The sequence below is a fragment of the Pongo abelii genome, chromosome 14 (genome assembly GCF_028885655.2).
Source record: "Pongo abelii isolate AG06213 chromosome 14, NHGRI_mPonAbe1-v2.0_pri, whole genome shotgun sequence".
NCBI lineage: Eukaryota > Metazoa > Chordata > Mammalia > Primates > Hominidae > Pongo > Pongo abelii.
Window position 1 is genome coordinate 35,228,684 of NC_071999.2, and position 20,488 is coordinate 35,249,171.

The 20,488-nt window shown below is 41.5% G+C and overlaps 1 protein-coding gene and 1 long non-coding RNA gene across 7 annotated transcripts in view; both read right to left on the bottom strand.

The window, feature by feature from the left end:
• Positions 1-6,763, bottom strand: part of KATNAL1 (katanin catalytic subunit A1 like 1) — a 93,326-nt gene extending 86,563 nt beyond the window's left edge. Inside the window, exon 1 of one of the 6 annotated variants that reach the window (XM_002824138.5) lies at positions 6,462-6,763. The gene's annotated coding sequence lies outside the window, so the exon portion shown is untranslated. The other 5 variants (XM_009248532.4, XM_003778182.4, XM_009248533.4 and 2 more) reach the window with 5 other exon arrangements.
• Positions 6,764-15,460: 8,697 nt separating this feature from the next.
• LOC129049469 (uncharacterized) lies at positions 15,461-19,037 on the bottom strand. The gene is made up of 2 exons (XR_008512569.2): positions 18,850-19,037; positions 15,461-15,735 (listed from the first exon to the last, which is right to left on the bottom strand). It is a non-coding gene; the product is annotated as an uncharacterized LOC129049469 (long non-coding RNA).
• Between the last annotated feature and the right edge of the window lie 1,451 nt (positions 19,038-20,488).

Genomic DNA, 20,488 nt, shown 5'->3' on the forward strand with positions numbered 1-20,488 from the left:
AAAAACTGTTCATAAACATAAAAGAATCTAGATATTAATATAGGGTTCTAAGAGCTTAAACGTTTCTCAAAAGTAACCATCACAGTAATTTCTGCTCATGTTCTAAATTCTACTGGCAGCTTTAAAATATTACAAAGCACAGAAAATGTGGATCATCTGTTACTGTGTCTCAAGATGACAGCTTAAACTATAAACTTGGCCAGGCATCTTGGCTCATGCCTGTAATCCCAGCACTTTGGGAGGTCTAGACGGGCGGATCTCCTGAGGTCAGGAGTTCAAGACCAGCCTGGCCAACATGGCAAAACCCCGTCTCTACTAAAAAAGTACAAAAATTAGCTGGGCGTGGTGGCGAGTGCCTGTGGTCCCAGCTACTCAGAAGGCTGAGGCAGGAGAAGCCTGAACCCAGGAGGCGGAGGTTGCAGTTAGCCGAGATGGTGCCACTGCACTCCAACCTGGGCGACAAGAGTGAGACTGTCTCAAAAAAAAAAAAAAAAAAAAAACCTATAAACTTTATCTTAAGTGCGTAAATACCCTTTTTAGCAAAAAAATAATAGTAGCGATGTTTATTGAATACTAACTCCCCACCAAGTAATATGATAAAAATGTTTTTCTAGGTATTATCTCATCTAATCCTTATAACACTACAAAACAATAACAGTTACCCACCATTTAACAGAAGAGGTGACTCAGGCTTTAAAGAATTTAAATAATTTGCCCATAGAGCCTGGATTTGAACCCAGATGTGTCCAACTCAGAGCCTGTCCTCCTAGCTCATTACAATTTACTGCCTCAAATTCCTTTAAAGTTACGCAGCTAATCTAAAAATAAATATAAAAGGCTTATTAACAGAAATAAAGATATTTTGTTGCAGGTGCCTATATAATTAAATACTACTTGTTTTTTAATTTCATAGTGCTTTGAACAGCCTAAAACCTTTCAAAACCATCTGCTTCATATTACTTTATTTTATGAAGTATGTATGTATGTATGTATGTATTTATTTATTTATTTTTGAGGCAAGGTCTCACTCTGTCGCCAGCCTGGAGTGCAATGGTGCAATCTCAGCTCACTGCAACCTCGACCTCCCAGCCTCAACCAATCCTCCCACCTCAGCCTCCTCAGTAGAGCTGGGACCATGGGTGTGCACAGCCACGCCTGGCTAATTTTTGTATTTTTGCAGAGATGACGTCTCGCCATGTTGCCCAGGCAACTTGTCTCAAACTCCTGGACTCAAGCATTCTGCCCCTCTCAGCCTCCCAAAGTGCTGGGATAACAAGCAAGAGCCACCACACCCAGACTCAAGTAGTCTTTGAACAAGTAATTTTATTATCATATTTACTTACTCATCCATTCATCATCCAATCTAAACTAATTAGTAAGCACCTACCACATTAAGCAAATAACCTATATACATATAAGAAACAATGTAAGGCCATGTGGAGTTTACTAACGTAAAATTCTTGACTTCAAATAATATCTAATAATGCAGAGAAAATATGAGTATAAAAATATCAGGAATAATGTGTTAAATACCAGTCATCCATACTCTCATATAAGTAGGTCAGAAAAAAAAAACAGTCACTACTGATTAGCTCATTCATTTCTCTTCCTACTACCAAATCACCAGGAAAAATGGAAAGAGGAAAACATCAGAAAGAAAAGAATACTGACATATAAAGACACTCACAGAGACAGGAATAAACGAGAATAAAGGAACAAGTTACTGAAATACAGCAAATGAAGTTATATTGTTTGTCCCTCAAACACGTAAAAGCTAAAAAAATAAATACATTGTTTTTTGGAGATGATTTCCTTAAAAAACACAAGAGTAAGTATACCAAAACTAGTTTGAGCACTGATTGAAATGTAACATCCTTTGAGAGAGGGGCCAGATCTTATTCATGTATCATGTATCATTCAGTGCACTGTTTGACATAAAGACACACAATGTTTCTTGAACTGAAATGCAAGGCACGTGTGTTTGATAAATGTCCATAAAATAACCTTTCTAAAGAGTTCTATAATACCCTGGGAAGTAAATACAACTGGGGAGTCAGCAACTAAGCATTAAATGCTTTACAAAAGGCAAAACAATACTTAGATATGATTAAAAACTATAAAAAGTGTTTACTAAAAACAGCTTCATAGCAAAATATTAAAAAGAATAAGATTTCAAACCAAAGCTCACTTTTTAATAGGCTGCCTAATAGGAGCTTTTACAATTACTAATGGACAGAACAAAGTTACAAAAGGACTTAAAAGGTCATTTACTCCTTTGCCATTCGTTCAGTTAGGACCACAATCAAACCATACCCCAGCAAAAGAAACATATCTAAAGACATCCAGTGAAGATTAAACCACCTTGAAAAACTACTCCATTTTTTTTAAACTACTCTCACAATCTATGCCTTGAATTTATCTGGCAAATGCCTATATCTCACTTTTATCAGGTATTCTAGGGCACAATTTCCCTGGGACTACCACATATAAGTATAGTTATCACTGAAGAGAAAAATGTTTAAAATAATGTTGAGCCGGGTGTGGGCACATGCCTGAAATCCCAGCCATTGGGGAGGCTGAAACAGGAAGGCTGCTTGAGCCCAGGAGTTCAAGACTGCTGTGAGCTATGACTGCACCATTGCATTCCAGCCTAGGTGACAGAGTCAGACCATGTCTCTAAAAAAAAAAACAAAATGAAATACTCTTGAGCACATTAAAATATAAACATATTTTCATTTACAGATGCTCAAATATCAGTGAAATCACAAATCATCCAGACATGAAATACCGTCAGAATTGAAAAATTTTAGAGCCACTGGGCTCTCACATTATCTAGTGGAACTTCCTGTTTCTTTGAAGATGAAAACAAGGCAAAAGCACATTGGTATTAATGCCCTATACAATAACATTTTACAGCATTAAAGGAAGCTTCATTTAAAAAAAATTGATTAGTCCTCAGACTCTAATCATCACTTTGTAATATAACTACTACCTGATCCACCTGCTTAATATGGTCAAGTAAAGTCACAGAACAGGGTCTTTCTATCAGACAGAACTGGCAGTCCTGCCACACTGTTAGCAAGGAAGCGGGAGAAGAAGAAATGCTTTCAGTTGTTGAGCACTTTACGGTTTACCTCCACTAAACTGTTTCAACTTCCCAAAATCAAATAAAATAGTATTAACACCTCATATGAAATAAGGGTACAGATTTGGAGACCTGCCTATGATCATACAGAAAATAAGTTGTAGACACAAAATTAGACAACTTACTTTCTTTCCTTATTTTCCCCTCCTTTATTTGTTATGCTCTCTCCCAGTTCTTCTTCCTCTCTGCCTCCTAACCAGGGTCTCATTTGTAGGCTCCTCCCGCAAACACATACACACAACTCTTTTTTTTTTTTTTTTCTGACACGGAGTCTCTCTCTGTCACCAGGCTGGAGTGCAGCGGCAGATCTTGGCTCACTGCAACCTCTGCCTCCTGGGTTCAAGCTATTCTCCTGCCTCAGCCTCCTGAGTAGCTGGGACCATAGGTGTGCGCCACCATGCCCAGCTAATTTTTGTATTTTTAGGAGAAACGAGGTTTCACCATGTTGGCCAGGACGGTCTCGATCTCTTGATCTCCTAATCTGCCCGCCTCAGCCTTCCAAAGTGCTGGGATTACAGGCGCGAGCCACTGCACCCGGCCTACACACATCTCTTAAATGAGAGTTCCATATCCAAACCTCTTCCTTTTTCTTTTCTACTCATTACTCCAATGTGAGCTGGTCCATTCTCCCTTGTAGCTTTAACTACTTATCTATATGCAAACTTCTAACTCCAGCCTGCTCTCTCTGAACTCCAGACTCAAATGCATCTCCACCTGAATATCCCATAGGAACCTCAAACAAATGCTCAAAACTGAACTAATATCTTTATATTTCACCCCAATAAAAACCGGCTCCTCCTCATCTCAATCAATGGGTTCACTATTAACTCAGTCATGCTAGCCAGAAACTGAGGAATCAATCAGCTAAGAGTTCCAAATCTAACTCCCAACATCCAAACTCTTATCAAGTCATATCAATTTTATCTCTTAAATATTCCTTGAATCCATGTCTTTCTGTAACTCCAACTGCTTAATTCAGACTCTCTCCATTTCTCTACTGGACTTTGTTTTTTTCTATTATACAAATGGCTTTTCTACTACCTCTAATCTTTCCCCTCCCAGGTCCATTCTCTACACTGGAGCTGGAGTTATCTTTCTAAAATACAAATCTGACAACACCACCACTCTAGCTAAAATTCTTCAATGACTGCCCCATGTCAAGAAAAATTCTAAACTCTAAATATGGTGCCAAGTACTTTAAGATCTAGCCTCACCCACTAATTGCAAGTATTCTGAGATCCAGTCATTCAGAACTACCTAGCATTTCCCAAATACAAAGTACTCATTCTTCGATCTATGCTTTGCTCATTTTGTGCCATCCATTTGTCCTAGAATGACTTTCCTCATCATCACTCCAGTGAAAGCTTATTCAACTATTTTAACACAAGTTAAAAGTCAAATCATACTGAAGGCCTCCCCTGACTTCCTTAGACAGAGTCAGGATCTTTCTACTAATTGACAGAGAATGGTCAGTGCTTGAGATCAGGACCAGACCCACCTGGGCTGAAATCCCAGGTTCACACTTTACCAACTATGATTTTGGGCAAGGCCTCTAAAGCCTGTTTCCTCATCTCTAAAAATCAGTAACTACTTCACCAACTGTTCTGAGGATTAAATAACGAGCTGCATGCAAAATACTCCTCACAGCACCTGACATATTCAATAAATGTTACTGTTATGTGATTATTTCCTCTGGGCTCCTATAGCAACTTGCACATATCTCTACCACACTATTGTGATGACAAGACTGCCCATGCAGGATACAGACTATCTTTTTTCATCTCTTTATTCTCATCACCTGGCATAATGCCTGGCACATAGGTTCTTAACACATTTTGAATGAATAAATAAAATACTTCAAACCTTATATTGTATCACATAAGGCCTGAATTTTGTTTTCTACCTGTCTTACTAAACCTACTTTCCATCTCCTCTCTGTACAAAATTGCAACCTCAAGTAAAATTTACACAGGTCAACTTCATTTTAATTAAGAGAAAGTTTTATAGGATTTGTGGTCTTTTTGTTTTTAAACACACACACACACACACAAACTCACAATAATATCAACAATTCTCCAACTTACTCCATAAAGCAGCAAATTTCTAGGATGGTTATCTACCTATTGAAAAATTTTAAAGGGTCGTCAAGGAAGGTTTCGTAAATCTGTGTCAGCTTCCTTTACCACCAAGTCTTGAGTCAACTCTAAGGACTCAAGTGTATTCCCGAACATAAAAAATATATAAATAATTAACTAAATAATTAAAACATGGTATTTTTCCTTCCGAAAACATGCTGAGAAATTCTGAATAACACTGGAATAATCAAAGAATTATTGCTGCCTACTGCTAAAAAAAAAAGTCTGTTTTTAAAAGTTACTAGTGATTTAAAACTGAACTAATCAAAATACGTGTAGGCAGTGTTCAGGCTGGCGCGGGGGGGTGGTGCGGTGGAGCACTCATTTCACAACCTTGAACCTCAAGAAATAAAATGCAAAAATGCAAAAAGTTAAAAATGCCAGATACCACCATATAATCGCAATGACATCTTTTTATCTTTTTCCATACTTAACCTTTAAACATTACTGCCCTTTGAGTAATTACCAATTGATGGGTTTAATATGCAAACACCTCTGAGCTACTTTAAAACAAACATGACTAACCCAGAAATAAACGTATCCAGGAAAGGAGAAAAACCTGTTAAAACACGGTTTCTCAGGTCTCACATCCAATGTGTGACATACATACGGTTCTGCACCGAGAGGCAGCAACCTGCGAGGGTCAGAGGCGCCGAAGACCCGAGGCCCTGCAGCTTGGGTGGCTGCTCATCCCTGAGACTGTGCAGGGCGGTGGCCCAGCCGGGGTGGGGCTGAGCGCTGCAGCTGGGGCGGGCCCAGCGACAGGGCGGGAAGCCCGAGGCTCACCTCCACTTCCCTTTCCCAACGCACAGAGCCCAGGTTCGCGACCACCCAACAGCCCCCTCGAGACAAAGAGAGATTTTTTTTTTTTTCTGTCCCGGTCCGCTCAAAGTTTATCGGTCTTTCCCGGTGGTCGGGGCCGCCGGGCTTTGTAGTTCGCCGGTCCGAGCTACCCCACCAAGGCCGCGAGCCCGAGGAGTTACTGAACTACAATCCCCAGGATGCCCCGCGAGCCTGGCGCTCCCGCGCCCCTCCCCGTCCCCGCACAGGAGCCAGCGCCCGAGGAACCCCGCAGCCCACTGTCTTGGCGTCTCCGGAGGTGGGAGGCCGAGAGGGGCTGTTGGCTAGAGCCCCGCACCACCTGCTGTCTCGCCCTCGCCCCTTTCTCTCGGATTCGTTACCTAGAAGGCGCAGGTCCGGGCACATTCAGCGATGCGGTCCAGATGGGGTGGGGGTGGGGCGCAGACCGCCGCCGCCGCCGAGTCCGTTAGCTCGCGACGTGCGTGAAGAGGCGGCGGCGGCGTAGGGTTGCCATGGCAGCCGCGGCCGCGTGGTGGGCGCAGCGCGGGAGGGAGCGCGGGGGCTGAGTCCGCTCTGGGGCGGAGCTTGGGACTCCGGCCCAGGTTGCCGGGGTAGGGAGGCGCAGCGGCGCGGGGTGGGAGAGCAGGGAGACAGTGACATTGAAGAGGACGTGTGGCCGACTAAGCTCTGGTCGTGCTTGATGAGCCTGCCTCCACTGCGTCCAGCCCCCCTGACGGGGCACCTTCATGCCTGCTGCTTTCGGAGGGGATGCCAGTGGCGTCGAAGGAGGGGGCACCCGGGGCGTCGCAGCGCCTTTCCCCGCTGCCTGTCCAGGCGTCCGCCGCTGGGTCTGCCCCCATGGGATGTGTGGATCCTACGCCACCTCTGTGTTTTTCTCCAGTCAAACCGAATTGAAGTCTTTCGCACCCCCTTTCTCTATTCTCTGGGGAGTGGGATAGAAAGGAATCCTTCGATAAGATGGAATGCATATGGCCTTTAGGATTATTCAGGAGGTTTTAGAACTTGTAAATGGCATTGCTTTCGACTGAATTTGGATTTATGCTGTTTCTTGGCAATCGTTTGTGGACTCTAGGATAAACAGGTTAAGAGCGTGGGCTTCTAAAACGAATTCTTAGTTCACGTCCTGCCCCTATGCTTGGTAGCTGATGACCAGGGGCCCCTTTCTCACCTCTTAACGTTTTGATCTGTAAAAATGGAGATATCCATCTTGCAACTCTTTTAAGAAATACACGCATTAATACTGATGAAGCTCTATAAAACAAAGCTTAGCATTTAACAATAGCTATTAAATATTAATTATTTAATCAATAGTGATAAAAGTCAGAATAGCGGTTGGCTGTCGGGGAGGGGTTTGAGAGAATTTTTTGTAGTGATGAAATAATTCTATAGCTAAGGGTTTCGGTTACAGAAGTATATGCATTTGTCAAAACTCTTGGAATGCGACATTTAAGATTTGTACATTTCACTGCATGTAAATTTACCTCAAAAGAGAACATAAAAATGTGGTGGTATCATTATTAGAGCTATAGACTCTAATGGAAACCACAGAGATATTCTAGGCCCAATCTCTAGATTTTATAGATGAGAAAAGTGAGGCCCAGAGATTTAATAGAAAACAAGAGGAAGGGGAGTGAATTCGTGACCTTGTCATTTTCTAGTAATGAATATCTCCTGAAAAATTATGGTTGAAAATAACAAAAATGGCTCCTGTAATCCAGCTGAGTCATCCTACCACAGAGATTTTCTTGAACTTGACTGAATCCCTTATCCACCTTTTGTTGTTCCCCGCGGCCAATGTCCTCTCAAGGACTGCACCGTCACTTCTGGCTCTCAGTTCTTGCTTTTCCTGAATACTTAGACTTCTCCACATATCACCTCTTACAGCTCTCTTCTCTCTTCTGCTGACACATAATGTCAAAATCAGCCCCTTTTCTTTGGTTGTTTCTATAGCCAACTCTTTGGAAGGTTTAGGAGCAGATGAGTGGTTTTAAATTAAGGATGCAAAAAACCTAAAATTAGAAATCCCTGCTCTTAAAAGTCCTTCAGTTCCTCCCGTGATATTTTTATCCACCTACCACCTACCCCCATTTTTTCATCATAACCTGTAACCTCCCACTATCATACCATCTCTCTGGTCCCATCTCTCCCCTCCTCTCTTCTCTCTTTATACAATACTTTTATTTCCATCTCCTAATCTGTGTCTTCATAGCTACCTACCATTCCTAAACTGTTTACCAAAGTTTTTTCCTAACACGAAGTAACTTCCCAAGAGGAACTCTGGAGCCAGCTATTAAAATAATATTTTTTCACATATATATCCTCATATTCTATTTGATTCAGTCCACAGTGTAGCTGCCCAATAAATATTAAGCAGCTTACGTACATGACCTGTTGATATGGTTTGGCTGTGTCCCCACCCACCTCTCACTTTGTATTGTAATAATTCCCACCTGTCAAGGGCAGGGCCAGGTGGGGATAATTGAATCATGGGCACAATTTCACCCATACTGTTCTTATGGTAGTGAATAAGTCTCACGAGATCTGATGGCTTTATAAATGGGAGTTACCCTACACAAGCTCTTTTGCCTGCCACTGTGTAAGAAGTCCCTTTGCTCTTCCTTCATCTTCCGCCATGATTGTGAGGCCTCCCCAGCCACGTGTAACTGAGTCCATTAAAACTCTTTCCTTTATAAATTACCCTATCTTGGGTATGTCTTTATTAGCAGCATGAAAACGGACTAATACACCTGTCCTGGCTACCTTCACAGTGGGTTCGCTTATGAAACCCATTTTCTTACATCCATAATAATGGTTTACTCTAGTATAAATGAGGAAGCTATGTGATAATAGCTGGAATCTGCTGTCTAAGAGGAAGAAAAGAAACCAAAGTAACCATAGCTTGTACAGAAGAAATGACAGCACTTAAGAGATGAAGTCCGGAACAAAGTCTGGTATGAAGCCATAGGACATCCTTATAGGAACTTGGACCTGTCACCTGCAGCAATTTTTTCACAACTCTGCATATGTAATGAGCATGTAAAAAAATTCTCCTTTACTCCTGGAGAAGATGTTGCTGATCTGCTACCAGCTGAACACGTTTGTAGTAGGGATGATAGGTTCACCGGATCCATCTCTCCCTGATCTGGTTTCCCTTGTGACCGATCACTTGTCTTTCTTTGCAAGGCAGCTGGCCAGGGTTGTAATGCAGCCTACAGCCATGACGAAGTCTCCAAAGACAAGGTCCCAATGCATAATGCTCCTTGTTTTGTGAAGCCAGGATCCCAGAAAATCAGCGCAGCAGGACAGGCCACTTGAGAATGGATGACAGCAGCACAAACAAAAGCTGTCACAAAAGTGAGTTGGAGGTGGGCAGTCGCGGGAGGGAAGACCACAAGCCACTGAAGCACAGCCTTAAAATGCCTCGCATGGCTGTGGACAGGTAGGAACGAATAAGGACCGATAGTAAACCATAGTTAATTGTTTTCACCAGATACTTTGGACCTGTTCGAGTGATAGTTAAACACCCTATACAAATCCAAAAGCTGGAGCTGAAAGTAGTAGCACATTAATCCACACAGGCAGTGTGGTCAAGAGCCACCACCCTCATTTACAGCGCATCTGGTTTACAGTTGAGGTCTTTCCTCAGTTCTTAGAGCTCTTGGCCTCTCTGACATTTGACTTTGCTGACCACCCTCCTTGGTGAGTCCTTGACCTTGGATCTCTTCAGAGCTTTCCAACCAGTCTTCATTGTGTTATTCACCAGGTCTTTTACCTGCTTCTTAAATGTGAGGATAGTTTCCAAGGTTCAGTCACTACACCTTCTCCATTTGCAAGCTTCCACCTCGGCCGTGGTTGATGCTCCAATTTCTCTTGCTAGTTCTGATCCACAAGTTCCAGCACTGCACAAGCAGGCCCACTCTTCCTTAACTTGTTCTGTTACTTCTGTTCTCTTCGCCTAAGATACCAGCGCCTTACCCTATCTAAGGTCTACGTATTCTGAAAACAAACCTTCACATGAAACCTTTCCAGATCATTCCTGCTCAGTCATATCACCCTGCTCTGTGCTCAGAATATTTCCTGCCAATCTCACTCCCTTGACAGCTGACCATACTGCTGAGTGGCTGCTCATCTATTGTTTACTCATTGGCTTTTTGTCTTTTCTGACTATATTTCAAGCTCCTCCAACGTGCATTTCTGGGTATTCTCAAAAACACCTTCATAATACTCTACATATAATAAGGGCACAATAAATGTTTTTGATTGGTAGTTCTTTTATCTTTTCCCCTTAGCAAAACCTCCTTTATCTGGTAGCTGTCCCTCTTCTAGTACTATACAGGGCATTTGCAGCCTCTTGATATAAATTTGCCTGAAGCCTATAGAACTGTGGGCCCCCATACATATTCAGTGGAGGAGTACCTTGGGAGGTAATTCCTTAAGTCGCTGTTGCTGTGGAAGGAATTCAGTATGTAAGTAGCACTGAATTCCAACGTTCAGGCCCTCTTACCGTGAAGGTCTAGAGCAGAGTTTTCCTCACTGTGGGTCACAGTCTATTAGTAGGTCATGAAGTCAATGTGATGGGTCTCTTCCAGCTTTGTAATATTTAAAAAGTGATAAGGTAGTGTAGGGTAAAGTAGAATGCAATAGAATGCGGTAGAAAATGAAATCCAGAGGGGATGTGCATGGTTAGGGTCAAGTATCGTATGGCAGTTACTGAGCTGTCATCTTTCAGCTTCAAACCTACCCTCTGTCCTCTGCTTTGTGTTGGTGGGGCTGGAATTATGCAAACCACATTTCTCCTGTGTCATCTGGGTGGAGAGGCTGGGGCGGCACAGCAGGACCAGAGGAAGAGCACAAGGCTGGAGGAGAGGGAAGCAACTTGCTCCTTCCTGACGGCCTGCTATGCTTGGCAGCATCACTCCTGCCACAGACTTTTAGCCTGGTGGCAGTTTTACTTGTCTCCAGCTTCTTCTTGTATCTCAACCAGCCTCATCGCATCTCTTCTCCCTCCTCCCCAAAGCATTACCTGCAGCAGCAGCCAGACAGTGTCCCTCTTCAGGAGCCTGTGCCCCAGCTTCAACAGGCCTTTCCTACAAACCCCAACCTCCTCTCCTGCCTTTGATCTCCAGCCCTTCAGGCGGGAGCTGCTTCTTGCAGTTATAACCTATGTGTTACTCCAGTGTTCCTTTTTTAATTTTTCAGTCCTTGAACATCTGTCTAATCAATTCCCTGTGCTAAATTCTTGCTCTTAAAATACCTACTTAAAGTTTCTTTTTTCCTGACTGAACCATGACTAATATGGATTGTTAAGTAAGATGTACTTCCTGCCATAAGTGTCCATGAAAAGGGTTTAAGAAACACTGCTTTAGAGGATTGGGAGTTCTTAAATAGCCAGATGACCTGAGATGCAGCTAAGGGGCCAGTCCTAACATGTAGAGGTACTCTGGATTTCAGGTCCATGAAAAGCAAAGATCCTGTTCCACTACAGCAGTTGTCACTGTTGGACCCCAGTCACAGCCTGGCCTGTAGGGATCACTAGCAGTGAGCCTGCAGTTGTCCATCAGAGTATGGCCTGAACCCATATGGAATCTGACCTCTCTCAGATATACAGAAATTCAGCTTCTTTACTTGCTACAGTTTTACTCGTTATTAACAAGTGAGAGGAAGCAGAAAGTTAATGATGAAGAAAGCCAGGAACAAGTACCAGAGACCTCATACAGTGAAATGGAACTTGATTGAGTGGAAGAGAAGGATTTAAAAGGTAGATTTTCAAGGTGTCAATTTTCTCTCTCTGATGCTGCTTTTTCTCGCATGTAATCCAAAGAGATAGTAGACAAGAGGAGGAAATGAAGAACCTTATACCTAATACCTATGTTTCTGCCTTATCCAGTCAAAATGAGGCTTTTGCTTTATTTTATTCATGAACTTACTATACTTATGCCTCAGTCTCCCATTAGAAGTGAGACTCACTTAATCACATATTCCTAATAAAAAGAACTGCTCCACATTTCAGGAACTCAAAATATTTCTTATGTGTGCCAAGATAAACACAAAACCTCTTGGCAGAGATCTATGAGGATTCTCCTTGCTTGTGATTTTGCATTTCTTTATGCTAATTCAGAAATATGAACAGAAAACCCAGGACTTGAGGCTGTTAAGTGGATTTGTAACACTTGGAGTGTTGTGGGCACATAACTCAATGAATGGATGTATAGTCATCTGTGATAGCTGGAGGAATAGTATTTTCATTGAGCACTGCAGTAAGTCATTGCAGATACTCTGCTAGATACTAATACATTAGCAACACTTTTTTCACCTGTTTTAGGACCTTGCATTTGGTAGAATATATAACTCAAAGTGAATTACTCAGGCAAATGTTGGCAAGACTTACTTCGTTTGCACCATGCAGAGAATCTTCTAGTGAATTGAAAAGCATGTCATCCTCTGATTTACCCACTGAAGCATGTTACAATGTAGGTGGCATGTCACAGAGGAAGAGCAGCTTGTGATCAGGTTTTCTATTCATAGAAGACAGTGTTGTGCCAGGCAACCCCAACCACAGAACATTTCAAGTATGAATGAAAAAGGAGCAGTACAGCTGGGATCCCATTTCCCCTTCTAAGGAGATGCAAACCCTCTCCAGGGCCCCTCCCATGTCTGAAATCCTTTCTTTTCCTATTTTTCTTAAGTCTGTTCTACTTCCACTATAGAGAATTGAGAGTGATGAGTTTTGGAGGAAAATTCCATTTCCTTTCTTCCCTCCTGTTTCTCATGCATTTGAGGTCATCTTTGTGATTTATGCGCATAAATGATACAAAATCATAAACATTGGCTTACATAAATCGTTCCTAAATGGTTAACTATTCAAGCAAACTGTTCATTGTCTTATTCTCCCTGATATTCTCTCCTTATATTCGCTGGTCTGCCTCACTCCTTTCTCAAGTCTCACCTTAATTTTCACATTTCCAAAAAAATCATCACTGACAATAAAGGATTCTAACAGCACTTACTCAACCTCATCTTGATCCCTTTTTCCCAAATTACTGGTTACCTGTTCTTACTGTCTGAAAGTGAAGTTAAGATGAAATAAAGTAAGTATGGCAATTACATAAGATTTGGAAGAAACATATGTTTCTTCCTTCTCGATCTGTTCCAGGATTTACACCTTCATGACAGAAAAGCATTTTAGTTTTTTTAAATTTAAAACACAAAAAAAAATTATAGAGAGTTGCATAACAAAAAAGAAACCCTGGTACTCACCACATCCTGATTTTGATGTTATTTTTGGATTCATGTTCTTTTACTATTATTACATATCTGTATATTATAGGCATTACATAATATCATTTTGCATATTTTCAAGCTTTCTATAAATGTTGTTATACTATGCTTTCTTGAGGTTGCCTTTTTTTATTCAACAATGTATTTCTGAGATTTATACATGTTAATAGATTTAGTTCACTCATTTTAATTGCCGTAACCATATAATACCATTCATCTGTTTCCTATTGATGACTAGTTTATTTCTATCCTTCACTAATACTAAAGGTTGTACAATAAACATTCTTGAATATTTCCATGTACATATGTGTGAAAGGTTTTGGAGAGTTTATCCAAGAAGTAGAATGATAGATAGCAAAGGGTTCATCTTCAGTTTTCCTAGATTTCATCAATGTTCCCTAAAGTAACTGTATTCATGTACTCTCAGAACAGCAATGTAAGAGAATTCCCACTTCATCATATCTTGGAATTATCTGACATTTCTATTTTTGCTGCTCTGATGAGTGTGAATGTATGAAAGTGTATTTGGGTTTGATGTAGGTGTCACTATATGAGGGTTGTCAAGTCAGGAATGTGAGGCTGAAGCTAAGGAAGCAGAGGAAGTCAAATATAAATTAGGCCGCATATTAGTTATCTATTGCTGCATAACAAATTACCACAAACTTGGTCAAAACAACACATATTTACTTCACAGTTTCTGTGGGTCGGGAATCCAGTCACAGCTTAGTGGGTTCTCTGCTCCAGGATGTCTCATGAGGCTGCAGTCAAGGTGTCATCCAGGGCTGGGATCTCTTCTGAAGGCTTGACATGGAAGGATCTGCTTCCAGGCTCTCATGGTGGTTGCCAGAATTCAGTTCCTTGCAGGTTGTTGGACTGAGGGCCTCAGTTACTGTCCTGTTACTGTCCTGTGCTCTGATGTTCTCTATCCTATTTCATTTACATTTAATTCATGAACTACTAGTAGGTGTAGCAAACACAGCCTGCAGGATGCAGGATGGTGACCTGGCCTGCTCTCTCTTCCTTATTTTCTGCCTCCTCATGCTCCCAGACCTCTGTGCCTACACATGTCCTCCTTCTGCCTGTACCCACCTTCCCCTACTGTACCTGTCACCTTTCCAGCTCCTCTTTGCCCCTCAAGAATCAGCTCAGGCATTGCCTCTGGAACCCATTGCCTGACCCCAGTCTTCTTTCTATGTGCCCCATAGAATCCTGTGCACCCCCCCATCACAGCACTTACTCTGAATCGAATCATCTGTTCACTTCTCTGTTTTCCCACTAGACAAGTTCCTTAAGAATGGGGAGTAGGTCTCTACAGTTTCGTATCCCCAGCCCTAGCATAGTGCCTGACATAAAGTCAAAACCTAATAGATGTTTCTTATATGAACAAATGAATGAATGTCATAGAGATTAAGGATATAGAAAGAAGTTCCTGACAACATTTATTGAAAATCTGTTATACATAGAGCACTGTGCTGGAGAGAATTATGAAAAAAAAATAGTGGAACTTGACAGTGCTAAATGAAAAAAAGTAGGTATAAAATGACCTGTACTTATAAATGAGGATTCTTTATATCTGCAACTAAGTACCATCAGATGTCTCACTGACAGTGGATTGAATGATGAAAGTGAGATTTAAAGAACCCATTTCTTTCATCTTTTTTTGTTTTTTTTTTTTTTTTTTTTGAGACAGAGTCTCACTCTGTCACCCAGGCTGGAGTGCAGTGGCACAATCTCGGCTCACTGCAACCTCCGCCTCCTGGGTTCACGCCATTCTCCTGCCTCAGGCTCCCAAGTAGCTGGGACTACAGGCGCCTGCCACCATGCCCGGCTAATTTTTTTGTATTTTTAATAGAGATGGGGTTTCACCGTATTAGCCAGGATGGTCTCGATCTCCTGACCTCGTGATCCGCCCGCCTCAGACTCCCAAAGTGCTGGGATTACAGACGTGAGCCACCATGCCCGGCCTTTTTTTCTTAACTGATTCCCTATTTTCATCTCTTACGAGAGAAACCTCAGGCATTGCCCTTCTAACCCAGGTCTGCTCTCAAACAGAGAGACCCAGTGTTGAGCAAAAGAAAAGGGCTGTTCAAGTGATTTTTAATCAAGTACCCCACATGACTAATTCAGGTCCTCCAAGATAGTCCCAGGGAGCCAAAATGAGGTAATATGACATGTTGTGGACTTGAAGGGTGGTTAAGAGCACATACAGCCACTGCTTCAGATGCTGCTGTGAGGCAGAAAATTCAGGAATGCAGTAGAGGAGGGGAATGTGAACCCAGAATGCACTCAGTGTCTCTCCTTCAGACGGTTTTTTGACCCTTGGAAGCCTGGTCTGCTCAGGTCAATTCTGCAACCCTGGATGTTGAATTAATGAATAAACAAACTAGGTCAAAAACAAATGCAGATTATATTTAAAAGAATAAGATATGTTCTCCTTGTTTTGGGCTTAATTTAAAGTCCTAAGAGCAGGATAACAGCATCATAAATAACGTGACCTCTCTCAAACTACTGCCTTCTCCCGCTAGTTATAATAATAGCAACAGCTTATATTTGTATCTATTTTTATAGTCTGTGAGATGTTTTATCTTTTTTCAGCTTATATGAGCTCAGAGCAGCCCTGTAAAATAGGTACAAGTATTATACCCATTTTGTAGGTGAGGAAACTGAGGTTCACAGAGGTTAAACAGCTGTGGATCACACAGCAACTGACTAGAACTGTTTGGGATTCTAAGGTATAATAGTGCCAATTGTTGAAAGGGAATAGCAACAAAAAAACTTGGACTCTAACCCTAAGTCTGCCAGCTATTAAGGTGTATGATCTTGGACATGTTGTTTACCTTTTTTTTTTTTTTTTTAAAAAAGACAGGGTCTTACTCTGTCACCCAGTTTGGAGCGCAGTGGTACGATCATAGCTCACTGCATCCTTGAACTCCTGGCTCAAGTGATCCTTCTGTCTCAGCCTCTTGAATAGCTGGGACTACATAGACGTGTGCCAACCACACCTGGCTAATTTTTTAAATTTATTGTAGAGACAGGGGTCTTGCTGTGTTGCCCAGACTGGTCTTGAACTCCTAGGCTCAAAGGATCCTCCCAAAGTGTTGGGATTACAGGCATGAGCCACCACGTTTTGCCCCATTCAACCTTCTGACCTTCATTTCCTCATTATAAAAAATGTACATAATTGGCCGGGCGCAGTGGCTCACACCTGTAATCCCAGCACTTTGGGAGGCCGAGGCGGGTGGATCACGAGGTCAGGAGATTAAGACCATCCTGGCTAACATGGTGAAACCCCATCTGTACTAAAGATACAAAAAAATTAGCTGGGCGTGGTGGCACATGCCTGTAGTCCCAGCTACTCAGGAGGCTGAGGCAGGAGAATCACTTGAACCCAGGAGGCGGAGGTTGCAGTGAGCCGAGATCAGGCCACTGCATTCCAGCCTGGTGACAGGGCAAGACTCCATTTCAAAAAAAAAAAAAAAAGTACATAATCATACCTTCCCTCTCTGCCTCACAGGGTGCCTATGAGGACAAAACAGGTGGTATATGTGAAAGTGCTTCATAACTGAGCTGGTAATCCATAGATGTCTGGTATTAGCAGTGTTTTCTAATAAAATAATAAGAGTAATACTCGTTATAACCTCTTTACTTTGACAGTGCCTTTCATTGCAGCCATTCAGTAATTTTGCAGCTTATTATCACCTATATAACACCCCTGTTGCTACCATGTCTGAAGGTGCACAAGCAGCCAGCCAGTGAGGGAAGGGGAAGCTCTTTCTTCTCAGCATGTCTTTAGAGCAGTGATTCTCTAAGTTGTAGCACACTGGAATCCCCTGGGGAGCTTCACACATGCAGATGTCTAGGTCCCACCCTGGCCAATTAAAATTTAATCTGGTGGGGAGGAACTGGGCACCAGTATTTTTTTAAAGTTTCCCAAGTGATTCTAATATGCAGCCAAGGTTGGCAACCACTGCTCTTTGGACTATTTGTACATCTCAGTGGCTGCTGAAAGTGATCACAGTTTTAAAAGAACATAGCTTGTGGTTCTGGAAAAATCCATCTGCTTGTTCCAGAAATGTAGTACGTAAGTCAAATAGGTCTGAGGTCACTTGGGAAAGAAATCCAAGAGTTGGACCGAGAGCTCAAACCACAAAGATTCTAAATGCCACCATGACGTAGGTAGCTGGCCTTTTTCCTGAACTGCCACGGTTGACAGATAAGATGGTGCACACAGCGAGAATCTGAGCAGCACAGAGCCTCCCATCCCCATCACTGTTCCTCCACTAAGCTCCCCTTGAAAACATTCCACAGGACCTCCTATTCACAGTGGTTAGAAAAGTGAATACCTCCTATTTTAAAAGAAAAAAATCTCAGAGGATAAGCACATAGCCGACGAGTGGCCAATTCTGTAATTTTCCCCATGGATAATAAGGAAATAATCATACATTATTTAATAATGTATTTTTCCATTGAATTCCAATGTGTCTACAAATTATACATGTTTTATATGATGTTTCACTTTAGGGTTAAGCCAAATAAGCATACATTTATTTTATAAATATAAATATATTATCTATTAAAATAGTTTCTAGTAAAAACATAGGTTTAGCTATTTGACTCAAATTTCTTAAAGAAGCCGTAGTTAGAAGAAAATATCCACTGGAGTATACTAGACTTTGTGTCTTTGCAGGAGAAGTAACACTTCCTCATCTGTTTACCTCTCAACTCCCTTCTCCAACTAGAAATGAAGACCCAAGATAATAAAAGGATTTGACTTTTCAGTATCCCTTTTGAACTGGGCACCACCCAGAAGGAAGATTCCGTTAACTACTCCCTTTAGAAATTATCTTAAGGTGAGTTGCACGTCTCATTTGATCACTTCTTTTACAAGACTGGAAACAATTTGAATGGAGTAAACTCCTGTTACCAGACCTGGAGGCTTAAGTAATGAAGAGGTTTATCTCTCATCTGAGAAGAGTTTATAGTCTGCAGCAATAGCCTGGAGACAAATACTCACACCTCTGGGATCCCACAAAGGTGGTAATTAGGCAGCATTTTATTGTGTTGCAGTGAGTGTGCAAAAGACAGAGCTGGACTACTCTTAGGAACAAAATTGGCTTCCTGGAGAGCCAACAGAAGAAATCTGGCAACCTAAAAATATTTAAAGAGCTTACGACCCCCAAGGGAGAATTTCCAGCTATTAAAGTAGAAAAGATTAAACATTTGCTGAGCTTGAAAAGGAGATTTTTAATGGAAAAATTCAGGAAAATACAGTTTAGATAGAGAATCTTAAAAAAAAAATAGATCAGACCTGTCATATACAGAGCAATGAAATTGGAGACTTTATATTTTCTTCATAATGGCATAAGAAAAAGGATCTAAAAATAGATCCTACCGATAACGAACTCTTCCTTCTCCTGCGTTTATTAGAATATAACACCTTCATTACACAGAGGACATGTTCCTACTCACCATCTCACAGGCATAAATCTTGACATGGTCTTCACAACCTTTTCCTCTGGCCCCTAATTACAATTCTGCTATTTATTTCTCAACACAGCCTACATTTCATGTGTTTCTCGTATGAATGAGTTGCAGTGTGTGCTGTGGTTAAGCTGGTGGGCACCAGGCCCAGCTCCCTGAAGTCTGGCTTTCTGACCTTGCCAATGACTTCACCCTTTGTGCCTTAGTTTCCATGGCTATAGAATGGGGATAATAATAGCACCAGTCTCTGTGTGTTGTCAGGAGGATTAAGGCAGTTACTACACAGCATAGCACTGAGGAAAGTGCACAACACACAGTAAAAACACAATAAATGTTCGTCATTATTATCACTACTCTGCATTCCCTTAGTGCCTATAAAAATAGCATATTTTTAAAATAAAAAAACAAGATACATGGTCTAACAAAAGATTGTTTTCAGATTCATGGATTTATGTGGAAAGTCTCAATAAGACATTTAGTTATACATTAAGGTATCTTTTTTATTACTGTAATTACTTAAAACCCTAAAATCCAAGAAGTATTCCACAGCATGGTCCCTGACCTCAAGCAGTTTATATTCCACTTGAGAGACAGAACATATGCCCATGAACTATTAAACACAAATCCAAAGCAGTTCATGATTATGTATAAAACGAGTAGTTCAGAAGATAAGAACTACAAAAATGGGGAGAGGGAATTCTGAGGGAATCAAGTCTCCACTGTGTGCATGAAGTTGATAGAGAACTGCATTTGGACCACAAAATAAAGGTAAGGAAAATGAAGGGATTTCCAGCAGGCAGGAAGACATGAAGGTAAGAGCAAGTCAACAGAGCCGTTCATCTGCCGCAGGTGATTTGCCTCTGAAATTAGGTGACATGGGTGGATGAGGCACAGGTTACGCAGTTGAGGGGTTCAAATGCCAGAGGGAAGATTCTGACTTCACCCTGAGAGTCTCTGAAGTTTTGTTTGTGGCATAAACACAGATGCAATATAGGTTTATATGGGGAGAGACAGGAATCAAGGAGAAACGCTGATGGTTTTTAATAATAATCTAGGTATAACTCAGACGGGGCCTACCAGGGTGGGGACATTGGGAACATAAAGGAAGTGACAGACAGCCATGAAAGCATGACAAAGACTCATCCCCTTCGCTCCATTCTCACAGCCCAAATCCTCCCAGAGCAGCCTTTGCTATCTGAGCACACCAAGCCAAGTTCAGGAGCACCAGATGCCAGATGCACCTCCATGGTTTTCCAAGGTCCTTGTGGACGGTCTCATCCTGATTCCCATTTACTCCCGCTTGCCTTTCTATCATGTGTACCCAATAGATTTCAAAAATAGAAAATCATATGTCTCCCTCCTTCTAAAAGCATGTAGTACTTTCCAGTTGTGTAGGCTTTCTAAAAATATTTTTACTCATATTGATGAATAATTTTAAATTAATAAGTCATTAGTAATTTAGTAGTTTTAAAAGTTAGACTGGTGTACACTTTAAATGGGTGCAGCTTATTGTACCTAAATCAGTCCTCAGTAAAGTTCATGAGAAAAAAAATAGGTTTAATGATTGAGGATACAGAGAGGTGGCAATTATTTGAAGGTCAAGTTAAAGAAGCTCAATTAGCCAGTT